This window comes from Protopterus annectens, chromosome 5.part1 (assembly GCF_019279795.1).
Source record: "Protopterus annectens isolate FY-2018-M chromosome 5.part1, PAN1.0, whole genome shotgun sequence".
Classification (NCBI taxonomy): Eukaryota; Metazoa; Chordata; order Ceratodontiformes; family Protopteridae; genus Protopterus; species Protopterus annectens.
Window position 1 is genome coordinate 33,692,523 of NC_056736.1, and position 12,599 is coordinate 33,705,121.

Genomic DNA, 12,599 nt, shown 5'->3' on the forward strand with positions numbered 1-12,599 from the left:
TAACTGTTCTTCAGATCTGTGTAACTTCAAGAATGATATTTTGCTATAAACATCTATCTGTGAGATTCCATTTAAATGAGCTTAATTTGTGTTAAATGTCTTTATGTAATGTCTTATAAATAATGCTTTTTAAACAGTCAAGTTGTATATATTTGTTTTTCAGGTGATCACGTATGAATCTTCTATAGTTTTGGAACTAATCACTGATGTCAGTATTCTGAGATGGGCACGTATCATGCCAGATGCATTTGTTTAAGAAACTGACAGCACATAGAGTCTGATGCATTAACATTCTGCTATATTTAATAGTCAATGCTCATTGTGATCATTATTTGTAAATGTCTTAGACAAATATTCACAACTTAATGTCAATGTTTTGCATGCAATATTTTAAGGCAGATATATTTTCTCACTCTGTGTTGAGATGTATATTTACTTTTGTGTAATATTTTACAAATGTATGTGACTCTTTGTAAGTTTTGTTAAAATATCATGAGAACAAAAACAACTCACCCCTTATCCCTTGGACAAAGAGCAGAATATTACTCATCAGCTAAAGTGAAATATATCTGGAAGAAGCCAAAAGTTATAGCCTGAAATCTGAAAATGTCTTGGAAAAATATTAAGGACATAGCTGGGAATTCTTCCAATTGTCAAACCCCCAACAATAGCTACTCTGACCATTCCTTCATCAATAAAAGTAAAGAACAGTGTCACCATGGAACAAATTTGAGAATGGCTGTGAAACGGTTTTGAGAGAACACTATATGATCAATTATTGAATCACATAAACAGCTATAGCCAACTTGTCAAATCTCACCGTACCTGCAGGAAGTGCCTTAACACTGTAACAGCTTTCAAAAACAAAGTGCATTGTCACTAAAAAGACAAGTTTCTCAAAAGGTGATAAAGACTTTTTATAATGTAATACTGCAACGTGGAATGCTTTGCCATAGGAAATCAGGGACAAAGTCATACTCCTTCAAAGATAAATATTCTTCCTCAGATCTTCAGATTTAACCTGTTAGAGCAAAAATTTAAAATTCTAAAAATGTCATTGCTTTAGGGATGTGAGAGCTTTTCAGTTCTAAACATGTCAAGCCCCAGCTGATAATAGTTAAATATTGTTCTTATAAACTGAGAAGATTGTTTGTGATATATCAGTTAGAACTGTGGAGCATTCTTTTTCTATAACATAAGAATTTGACTGTGTGAATATACACTTTAGAATGGATAAAGATATGTCTGAGTGTATTTAACTTTGCATTTTTTTGGCTGGAATATAAATATACATGTTATATCAAAAATAGACCCAATGTAAATGAAAGACAGTTCAGCATAGTAGCATTTAGTAGAAAAAGTTGTTCCCACCTCATATGTTATAAATAGTATCCGACTTCAGACAGATACAATCATAACAGTTAGGTACTCGTGGATCATATTTCTGCCATAGTGAGGAAATCATTCAATATGTCCCAGTTGATTTCCAAGCAAATATGTTCAAGATCCAAAGAAATTATCCTACCACTGTACTTTTCCCTTATCAGACCCATCATTAAATAAAAAGCCTACTTTGGAATGTACAAACCCAAACATATTCTTCATCTGGAAAGACCCCAAAGATTTCTAATCAAGATAACTAAAGATCTTAAATTAATCAAATACCCCAATAGATTATAACTTTTTTTTTTACTCAGTCGCCTACAAGTTGCCGCAAGATGACATGTGTCTGTTTTTTTTGAGCAATGAAAGATTCAGTCCTGTTTAACCTCTTATCTCTTTGCATGACTAAGTTCCTAACTCCTAGCCTGTGGAATAAGTTACCACTACAGCTCAAACCAAATACTACTTTAGCTGCCTTTAAGGCAAATCTTCATCACTGGATGGTAAGACACACATATATACCATGGTCATCATATACAGCCCTGCTTGATTTGGGATGTGAGCGCTATTAAGTGCATGAAATGGGTTTGCTTAATGGTGTATATGGCTAGGCATTTTATGGTCCCTGTGATTGCTTGCCTAATATGTTCCTGTGTTTCAATGATAGGTCATGTTAACTTTTGATCAATTAATAATTCTTTGTATTTCAGTGCGGTAGATGTCAGAAGTTTGTCCGCTCATTTGGTATTTATGTTTCAAGCATTTCTGCATCCAGATTGATATCTAAGTTGATTAAAGAGATAGGGGATTTGACTAGTTATGCTGGGTCCTATTTTCCCTTTGGAATCACTAAAATTTCTAATTTCTTTCATGAGCTGTTGAAGTTTCTTTATGCAGTTGCATATTCCATCTGGTTTTGTAGGTCTGATAACTTGTGTTTTATTGTGATCCTTATTTTTCCTTCAATTATGTCCCTTGCTAATAAATGAGTTCAGAGCTATTTTTCAGTCTATAGCTTAGGACCATTTCCCATTACCTTGCTTGCCTATGCACAGTCTTAATTGCACAGTATATCTCTGCATAAAACTGCTTAAAAACTGATGTTATATTTTTCTTCAGAATAATGGTTCTACTTGAAAATTCTAGGTTGCTGGAATTGTATTTCTCTGGATCATCTCCTTAAATTTCATTGTCAAAACATTGGGTTACTGTCCCTGTTAAATCACCAGTGCCTCTTATTTTGATAACTTTTGTATCTGCTGGAGAGTTAGCAAAGAAATCAACTTCCACCTTTAATGCCAGTTCTTTGCTTATTATTTCACTTCTTTATCTGATCATGATCTAATCTATAATTCAAATAAAACTGGTAGGACCTGGTTCTCTTGTTTTACCATGATCTAATCTATATCTGAAGCTTATAAAGATGCTCCTCATTTTAGTTATAATGTAGTTATGCCTGTTAGTTAGATTTTTTATTCCTTTGTCATATCAGGCCTTGTCACTGCTTTAATTCTATTGTACCATTCCAAGAGGAAATAAAGATGTCTGCCAAAGAGTGCTGAAGTTTGAGCTGAATTTATCAGCCAGTAGATTTACTATGCCACCTTGATCTGTGAAGGTGGTACAGTTCACCACCAGTTCATCACACTGTTGTGTGTTATCTTTAAGGTTCTGAAAATAGCTGAAGAAATTCTTTTGATTGCCCTCAGCCTGCAAAGCTATCTTGACCTTGTAGTTGGCCTTGTGGAACTTAAGTAGACTGCTTAGTTTGTTATATATATTTTTAAGAGAGCACTTGTCTTTAACAGGGCTGTTCTTAGCTATCAGTTTTCTTCTTTTATTATATACCCTGTTTAAGTGAGGATTCTACCAGTGAGGCTTGTTTTTAAAGTTTATTTTGGGTTTACTTCTAATATATATGGCAGCCTCTATGCAGCCATTCACATTTTAGTATAGGGATTATGTGAATCCTTTTGCTAGGTAGCTGTGCTCACAGAGTTAGGGGGAGCCCTGAATTTTGACAAACTGTCACCTAATAAGGTATAGTTTGTTTTAAAACTGTTCTCAACTTTTATTGGTTTAGCTGAGTTTTCTGGATTGATTTTTAATTCAAAGGAGACAGCTTTGTCATCCAACCTCAGTAATGAGGATGTGACTTTGTGGGTGGGGGCACAATGGTCGCCCATATTGATGAGCATCAGATCAAATATATTTGATCCCCTGGTTGGAGTATGCAGTATCTTGTCCAGAGTGTTTGCATCAATAAACTCAAGCATTGTGCCTGTGAGTTTGAGGCAGTGCAAGTTTCCCAGTCTATAGATGTAGTTAAAGTCACCCCTAAATAAGTGTTTGATTGGATGGTGATTGCCCCTGTTAGGTATAGGTAAGAGTTATGAGACTCTAGTGGCACAGATCATGAACTGGAGCTAGCTGTGATATGGTGAGGGATCTATGATAACTTGAGCATGAATGAGCTTCATAGTATCATCTTGTTTAACCTACCTAGATGTATGTTTGCTGCTAATGGAGACTGAGACATCTCCACCTCTGGCCCAAATCTCTGCTGTTGTTTGTCTAAATATGGAAGGTTATGTAGCCTTGCAATGCTGGAGTACTTTCCAAGGTTTTAAACCAAGTCTCAGCTGTGACACAGATGTCTACATTCCCCAGAGTGAGGAAGGCTTAAAGGCTGGAGGTTTTTTTTTTTTTTTTAGACTGATAGTACTGAGCAGTAAGAATGTAAGGTTGCCTGGAGACTTTTACACAATGTTGGTAGTTTTACCTTTTTGGCATTGCCTAAAAAGCCTCTAAAGGGGGGTTTAGTCAATATCTGAAAGCCTGGGGGACAGGTGCAGCCCATCCTTATCAGAACAATGTAGTCTGTTGACCATGCCCTCTTATGCTGACAGATACTGGAACCCCAAGTAGTGACACCAAAAACTAAGCTGATTATTAAAATCAATCTTTTTATGTTCATACTGTGGTATCATCCTGGGAGAAGGTAGAATGCTGCTTAATGTAAGGCTCGTATCTGTCTGTGACACATATTTCAAGAGATCCATTATGTCTCTTTTCATATAGTCCATTGAGGTATGTCTGAGGTCATCTACACCCACATGGACTATGATAGAATTATACTGGTACTAGGGATGCAGTGACTAGAGTGCATGTGTGATATTGCAGATCCTATCTCCAGATAGGCAAATAACCATTAATTTCTCCTTGTCTAACCTGGTGAGTGGGGCATCTGTGTGCCACATAATGGAGTTCCCAATGACAAGAGTATTAGGTAAAGTGCATGTTTGCCTTATGGGCTTTGCTCTTGGGGAACACTTTGGTGTAGGCTTATGTGAACTGTATGGTGTTCATTTTGGTGTGTGTTTTAGTGACTGCTGATGAACAGTGCTGTGGTTAGGTGGCTTTGTAGGTCTTTGCGACTTGGGAAAGCTTCATTTAAGTGCATCAGCATAAGACAGCCCGTGTGCTTATATGGTTGACCAGTGTTTGTGAGGGATGTAGTGTAATTGATAATGAAAACCTCATTTCTATGCAAGATTTTTACCTCCAAGGAGGTTGAGCATTTTCATTCCTCACATGTGTTATTGTCTTTAATGATTAACTGGTTGCAGAGAACATGAGACAATTGATAAATTGCCTTAGAATGCCCAAATCAACCAAGCTGGCCACAGATACATTTGGAAATTGCATATCCATGTTTTCCTGTCCAGTAGTATGGTGGGTAATTTAGGATTTAGGATTGGGTGTTAACAGTGGTCTCCAAGAGTAGTTTCTGGGGTTAGGGATAAGATGTTAAATAGTGCTGGAATATGGCACTGCCACTCAATACACAAACTAGTTTCTCCGGCTATGAGCACGATGTTATATAATGCTAGTGGTAGTGCTATTCCATATGTAAGCTTGCTGCTCTAAGATTAATCCCACACAATACCATACCATTTGACAGGTTTTGGACCTAATTCTAACTTTATATGGAAGTTTTATGGTCTAGATGTTCTCTACTATAGCCGTCAATGCTCACTGAGCAACTCTGTGCAAATGTGCCTGATTTATAGCACTGAAAAAAAAACTTGAAAACTGACTCCTATGCCCTTAGCCAAAAAACATACAGATTATGCTACTTGAAGTGATTCCCAAGTCACAGAGAGAGACCAAGTAAACACTTTCTTCCACAAGATGGATGATCCTGGAATTTCTTAATGTAAAAGCAAAGCAAAAACATCTCTCAAGTGCAGACTAAACAACAAACAATAACTATGTAACTATGTCCTCGGCTAGTTCACCCTACTGCAGGTGATTTGGAGGGAAGTAAAACTAGAAAAGTGAACAAACAAAAAGTTTTTGGCATCAAATTAAATAAATGCTTTAAAATATGTTCTAAACTGTAATGATCATTGTTCCTTCAACCAATTAATGCACTACATATCATAATAAATTTGTGCATATTTAAAGCATTACAAATGTTTTCTCCAAAATTTATCTCACCTTAATTTTAAACTGTTTGTGTTTTTGATTTCAGTCTTTTTTTCTTTTACTTATTTTGATAGCTAAAACATTACTTACTCGTTGTAGCACATCTGACTTGCAGTGTTCATTAAACAGAAGAGACAGTGCATATCTTCCAAAATGTTAGCATGCATAATCAATCTTTCAGAGAAAAGCATTCCTACAACAGTGCTTACCAGTACTATTTTGAAACTTATAATAACAAACCCTGTTTAATGCAAACTATAATCATATTTCTCTAAGCTGAGGAACTGGGTCCCTGTGATGCATTACTTGTAATTTGGGTGCCATATCACCTCTTTCCCTGTCATGGCCAGATTGTATATGGAGCCACTTTACCTTCTACAAAGTTTACCTGAAGAAAAGGAAGCACAAGATTATCCCAGGAGACTGTTTACTTTTTACGCCTGTGGAGCATCCCTTTAAGAACTCAGCTAGTGTATCTAAAAGGTGTCAGAAAAGTGACTGCAGTTAATTTGTCAGCTCTTAAGCGAGTTAGTTCGAATATTTAAGATAAAAAAATGCATTCCTGTGACAGTACATTTTCATCTTTGAATATTTGAAGGCTTACTAAAGACATAATAATTCTCGCATTGAATTAAGGTGCTAAAAGCAAAGTATTGTAATGCATTTAATACATTTGGCTATTAACTAAAAAGAAAATTGTGAGAAACTTTATCTATAATGATAACGTGCAACATACCTTTTCCTACATACCTTTCATTGCACTAAGAAATCAATTGCCATTTCCTCCCACATCGGATTAGCTGAGGAGCATTCTACCCATTAGGTTTCCTGTATTTATATATGAAGTCTGTGTATTACTTTCATTATTTGAATTCATGTACCTATCCAGCAATGCCCATCTGCTGAATTTGAATTATCAGGGAACATTTAATTTCATATTTTACTGGGTTTACTGTCTTTTTCAGGTGAAGTATTGAAATAGTTTCCCTGATTTTCATTTATTTTTTAATTTTCCAAATGTTTTTGGGCTTCTAATACCATGATATGAATGGACCCCATTCCTAAGCAGGGGATGATTATAGCTCAAGTAAGTATTGCTTCAGTCTTTGATGTTTGTTAAGAGGTTTTCCCCACATGAGCTTGTCTTGATATCAGACAGTCTCAAGACCTAGGAATTTCAAATGGTCTTGAGAGCAGGTTTTGTTTGACAGTATGGCTCTTTTGGGCTTCATGATTTTTTAGAAGGCGTATTAATATTAATATTAATAATAATAATAATAATCCTCAGCTCTCTTCAGCTAATTATTCTTGGTCCTCCTATACAAACATAGGTCTCTTATTTAGTAACTCACCACCACTTTTGTGGACTATAAGTCTTTTACTTAATGTTATCTTCCATTCCATTTTGTCTCTTGAAAACTGATCCTTTGGTGTGAAAGATTGTTTCTGTATTCTGCTTTGAAGTCTCTCAATGTATTTTGCCTTACTCTGTAAGTCATTGTCAGAAACACATCTCTGGACAGCTTAATAACACACCCAGGCACTAGCCCATTTCTAAGAACCCCTTCTAAGTAAGAATTTCAGCATTTTGTGGGTACATCACAAAGTCATCAAGCACTTATCTGGAATTTCTTCTGTCTATCCAATTATCACCACATTTATTCTTCTGAATCTATTTCACTAGATATCAGTTTTAATTTGATTTTCTGGGATATAACATTATAAGATAGTTGTGTTCCCTCTGCCTCTGTTCCTGTGTTTCAGCTTCTGATTGCTCCATTATTTCTTAAACGTCTTTCATTTGTAATTCCACTTCAGTATTTTTTTTTCTTTCTACTGTTTTAAAGCATTCCTATCATTAACCTCCACCTCCCTTACCGCCATGGGAAACGTCAGAAGCAACAGCACCATGTTGTCTTTTAATGAGTCTTCTTGGAATGTTTACATAAAAAAAAAAAAAGTATGTATGCTACTCTCCATGCTGTTTAGAAAGAATTTTATTTTCTCTGTAGAGATAAATCTCTGTAATTGTTTTAGCCTCCTGGCAACAGCAAGAGAGTAGTGAGTGTGGGCATGTAAATTATCCTCTGAATGAGCCAGATTAGCACTTCTGTACTGCTACATTTTCTGTTTATGACAGTGGATATAATAAATACAAGTTTTATACATGAAGAACACTTCAATATCTAAAGACATCATGATCATACATCAATACATATGTTGTACCGAAAGGCATAAGAAAACCGTGTTTACCAAAAAGACCTCTGTTCATCCTTGGTTCCATCCCACAGATACAGGGTATAATGCAGCGGCATAACTAAGGAGGGTTGAAGGGGGCAGCTATATCCTGCACAAGCTTAGCAGGGGGTGTGATTGGCAGATGTGCATGGTGCAGGTATAAAGTAAAAGCACTAATTTATAAATCTTCAAAATTAATACAAACAGTGCATTTTTATAGTACATGTATGGCTCAGCTGAACTGAATCTCTTTGTGTGAGGAAAGCATGTAGTAGCATCTGTAGCAAGCTGTTGTTACAGTTTTAGCAAGCGGCAAGCTGCAGTGGATGCTAGTTTGAGGATCTGCTGAGGGCACCAGAAGAACAAACTATGTTTCTGACATAATACATAGGTCCAGATTCACGAAACCTCCGTGTAAGACTTAATATGTCTTACTCGGAGGCTGCAGTTGAACAGTATGATGCCAGCGTGCCATGAATATTCATGAGGGCACGCTGACTCATCCGTAACTCTTACATGGACTGAGTAGGCAAGCAGGGGGCGTGTCCGACTGCCGAGCAGTCTAAAAGTCCACACCCTGCAAGGTTTTAAAAAGCATAATGTCAACAGACAAGAGCGAGTCCGCTCAAATGTACTTGCACCCAACACCACACTCCCTGACACTGTAAACCCCCATCAGAGTTATAAAACGGAAAAAATGAAATTATTTTTTTTAAATCCATGATATAGCTGCCCGTATTTGCGCTTGTTTGCGCAGGTGTGCCCATTGCTTAATCACAGTTAGCAATTGTGACATTGAAGAGCATATAAGAACTACTTATGCAAATTAATCCAAATAGCAATAGAGTAATGGTAGAGCGTATGCACAAAAAGAAGGCATTCACGGTTCGAGCCCCACCACTCCCCTTCTTATTTATGTTTTAAATGAGTATTTGAAAAAATACCAGACAAATATGATTAAAATTGTATTAAAAGCAGTGACATGGCCAATGTATCAGCGAACAAAATATATATTTAAAAAAAAAACAGATATATAATAGCCTGCCATTAAACAACATTATACATAGCTAAACACAGGTGCCCATAGATTAATAGCACTATACCCATCTAAACAGAGGTGCCCATAGTTTAATAGCGCTATATCCAGCTAAACAGAGTTGCCCATAGTTTAATAACGCTTCACCCAGCTAAACAGAGTTGCCCATAGTATAATAGCGCTTTACCCAGCACAATAGAGTTGCCCAAGATTTAAAAATGCTTTACCCAGTGCAATGTGTTTGCGCGGATGTGCGCGCCGCGCCAACCAGGGCACCGTAGGGCACAGGGGATCAACGTAGAGCATAGTTGCTTAAACGCAGCCACAACCCCTAGCCTGTCTAGACAGTATTAAAATAAAGGAGTGACAAGGTTTGAACCCAGAACCTTTTGCATCATAATCAAAGTACAGAACCGCTAAGCCATGACAATATAGTGGAAACAGCCACTATTAACATACATGAACTTAGGAATGGTACTTTAACCATTACTAAGCAGGTCTGCATTCAGCCGAGAATTTTACAAAATGGCTAATCACAAAAATGTGCGGGGAAATGCGGCATATTTAAGCCCCACAGGCGGGAATACACACCATAACTGATTGTAGCTCACATCTGCGGTCAGAATGTCTGGTGTTGGAGAGGGAGTGTGCTTCTGAGCACAGAGATGGGGCACCGAGGAGTCCAAATACATGGTTTGGCTCCTAGTCCACCGTCACAAGGCAAGACTCCTGCAGGGCCAGTTCCAAGGGACGGAGTACAAGGCAGAGGCTTGGAACCAGTTAGCTCGTGACCTCACCAGTGCCACAGGCATTCCCCAGACTGGTGAACAGGTCCATCACCACCATGTGGACCTGAAGAGACGAAAGGAGGACCGCCTGAACCAGTGGATACAGGAGGCCCGTGGGATGCGGGATGCCCCACAACTGAGTATGTAGCCATGGAATGCAGTATGTAAGGATTTAAAATGGAGTATATATAACAGATAGGAATGTCTCAATATCCCTTCATTTACTTTACAGCTGCAGGTGACTGTGTTAAGAATCAGCAAGCCTATGAAGATAGCCTGCTAAGGCTGCGCTGCCAGGCAGGTTAGTGATTATTCTGCATGTATTGTTATATAAAATATGGGATAGAGCATGAAAGAAAGTGTTGTAGTCCAATAATACAGCAATAAAATGGACTGAATAAGTCCTCTGCATGTACTGTCAGATAAAAATGTTAGAGAGGCAGAAAAAGAGTGTAGTAACCCATTAAGAAAGATAACAAATGTCTGGAATAATATCTCTGCAGGCACTGTCATATAAAATAATATGTGAGTGAGCCTGAAAAAAGAGTGTGCTAACCTATTAATAAAGGTATAATATGTTATGAACATGTCTGCCATATATACCGTTAAAACAAATAAAGGAGTGAGCCTGTGGAAAAGTGTGTAATGTCATTAATAAAGGTCTAAAACCCAGAGTGTGTCTGTTTCATTTAGTATGAAATGTTGTTGTACCCTTGCATTATACAAATAGTAATGTGTTAGAAAGTGTTGGCAACCCAGAGTTCTGCAGTCCCATCTAAAGTGGGTGATGGAAGTGCTAGTAGCTGTGAAGTAAATATACAGTCCTCAACAGTCTGTTACTGGCTGGCATGCATAAGTAAATCTGGCACACGAGTAGCATGCGAATATGTTCCCCAGAAATGTAAGTGTGCTTCAATAAATGCAGGGCTCTGTACAATTAGAAGTGAAAATGTCATGTGAAAACATCCAGATATGTAGATAAAGAAATATAAATGCAACCATGAAATATGTAGCAGTAACATCTGCATCCTGGACAGTTTGTATGTGAGATATAGGTCAATGCATGGTGGCAAGTGTAATAATACATGTAGGGAATATACAACTGCAGTCACTAGGAATGTAGTGTAGAGTAAAAGTGTTTATAAGATGTTAATGGAGGTTTTTTCTACACCCTACTGTTTGTGCATAAACTATGCAATTCTGCACCTCAATGGGTATGTGTAATCATAAATATTTGTTGGGATATATGTCCTATTGTTCCATAAATATTTGCACTCATGTTGATGCATGTGCCCTGTTCAAACACCACATTCATGGTGACTTGTTGCTACCAATCATCCCTGCATGCGGTTGGAATAACCACTGTTTTTCAATATATGCATGTGTTATGTTTGCTGTTCAACTGTTGGAACTGTGGTGTGTTGGGTTAATGGGAATATTACTGCTTGCTGTTACAACTAATCTGGAATGCTGTTGTTTATGTTGTAATGAAACACACCGAATCACAGAACGTATGGGAAGGCCGGTACCAGCGGACCCACCTGTCCCTCCTCGTTGGCGAGTGCACCTGGCACCAGTGGCTCTGGTGCCCAGCCCAAACTCCCCTCCTCCATTGGTTCTGTGCCACCTTCAGGTGGAAGCACTGCAGGGGATGGGGTTCATACCTCCCGTGCAAGCGTGGGCAGAGAAGGACCACCCGTCACCCTTTGAAGGGTCCGGACTGTGGTGCGTAGGGAGACCCAGCGTTCAGTCACTAATCCCCTATGCCAGCTTGAGGCGAGAGTGGTGCATCTCATGGGTGAGCCTGCCCATCCTACTCAGCCCCCAGCACAGCCACCCCCGGGGCTGTGAAGGTGCAGTGGTGACTGCCCATGGGTGGGGATCTCAGTTCCACTGTTACCATCTGTGGGCTCATGGGCTTGCGATTTCCAAACAACCTTCCCCATCAATTGTGTTCACCCACCCCATGTGTCAAATTCTGCCCCTGTATGCATCTTGTTTGTCTTGTCTGTTTACCTCCCCAACCTACCTCCCCAAATATACCTATTTCCCCTACCTCACTTACCACTCTCACCTGAAAAAAAAAAAAAAAGGCAATCTGTACCTGAAAAAAAATTATGCCCCATACATAGCTTCCCATTTTGCACACATGTCCATAGGACATGTACACCGATAATTCTAATTGGCAGTGCAACAAACTATGTTGCCCTCACCATTCTCTCAGGGGTGGAAGTTCTCAAAACTCACTCCAAATTTTCAACATATGCACAGCTGTTGCTGTTAAAGAAATGGGCAGCTATGGGACTTCCCTACACCCTTCCTGCACATCCCAAGCTTGTTTTCCTACTGTCTGTCCCTCTCTGTGCCCCTTTTTCACCACTTTCCTATCTCCCCATTTTCTTTTCTTTAAAAGAAATTAGCGGGGAGGGGGGGTTAGCGGGAGTAAGCACTTTTAAGCAGTAGTTAGTGGGAGTGCGCAAGTGTGAGCTTGTGTGCGCTTAGCTAAGCATTGCTCAGCATTGCGCCAACCCGCTTACAACTGCTTAAAAGTGCCTTTGTCACTCTGTATGACAAGGACCTTGTATTGCTCAGCAGCAAAATAAAATACCCTTGTCAGTCTCAAACCCCACACCTTGGACTCACCAGTCTGCATGATGTACCAC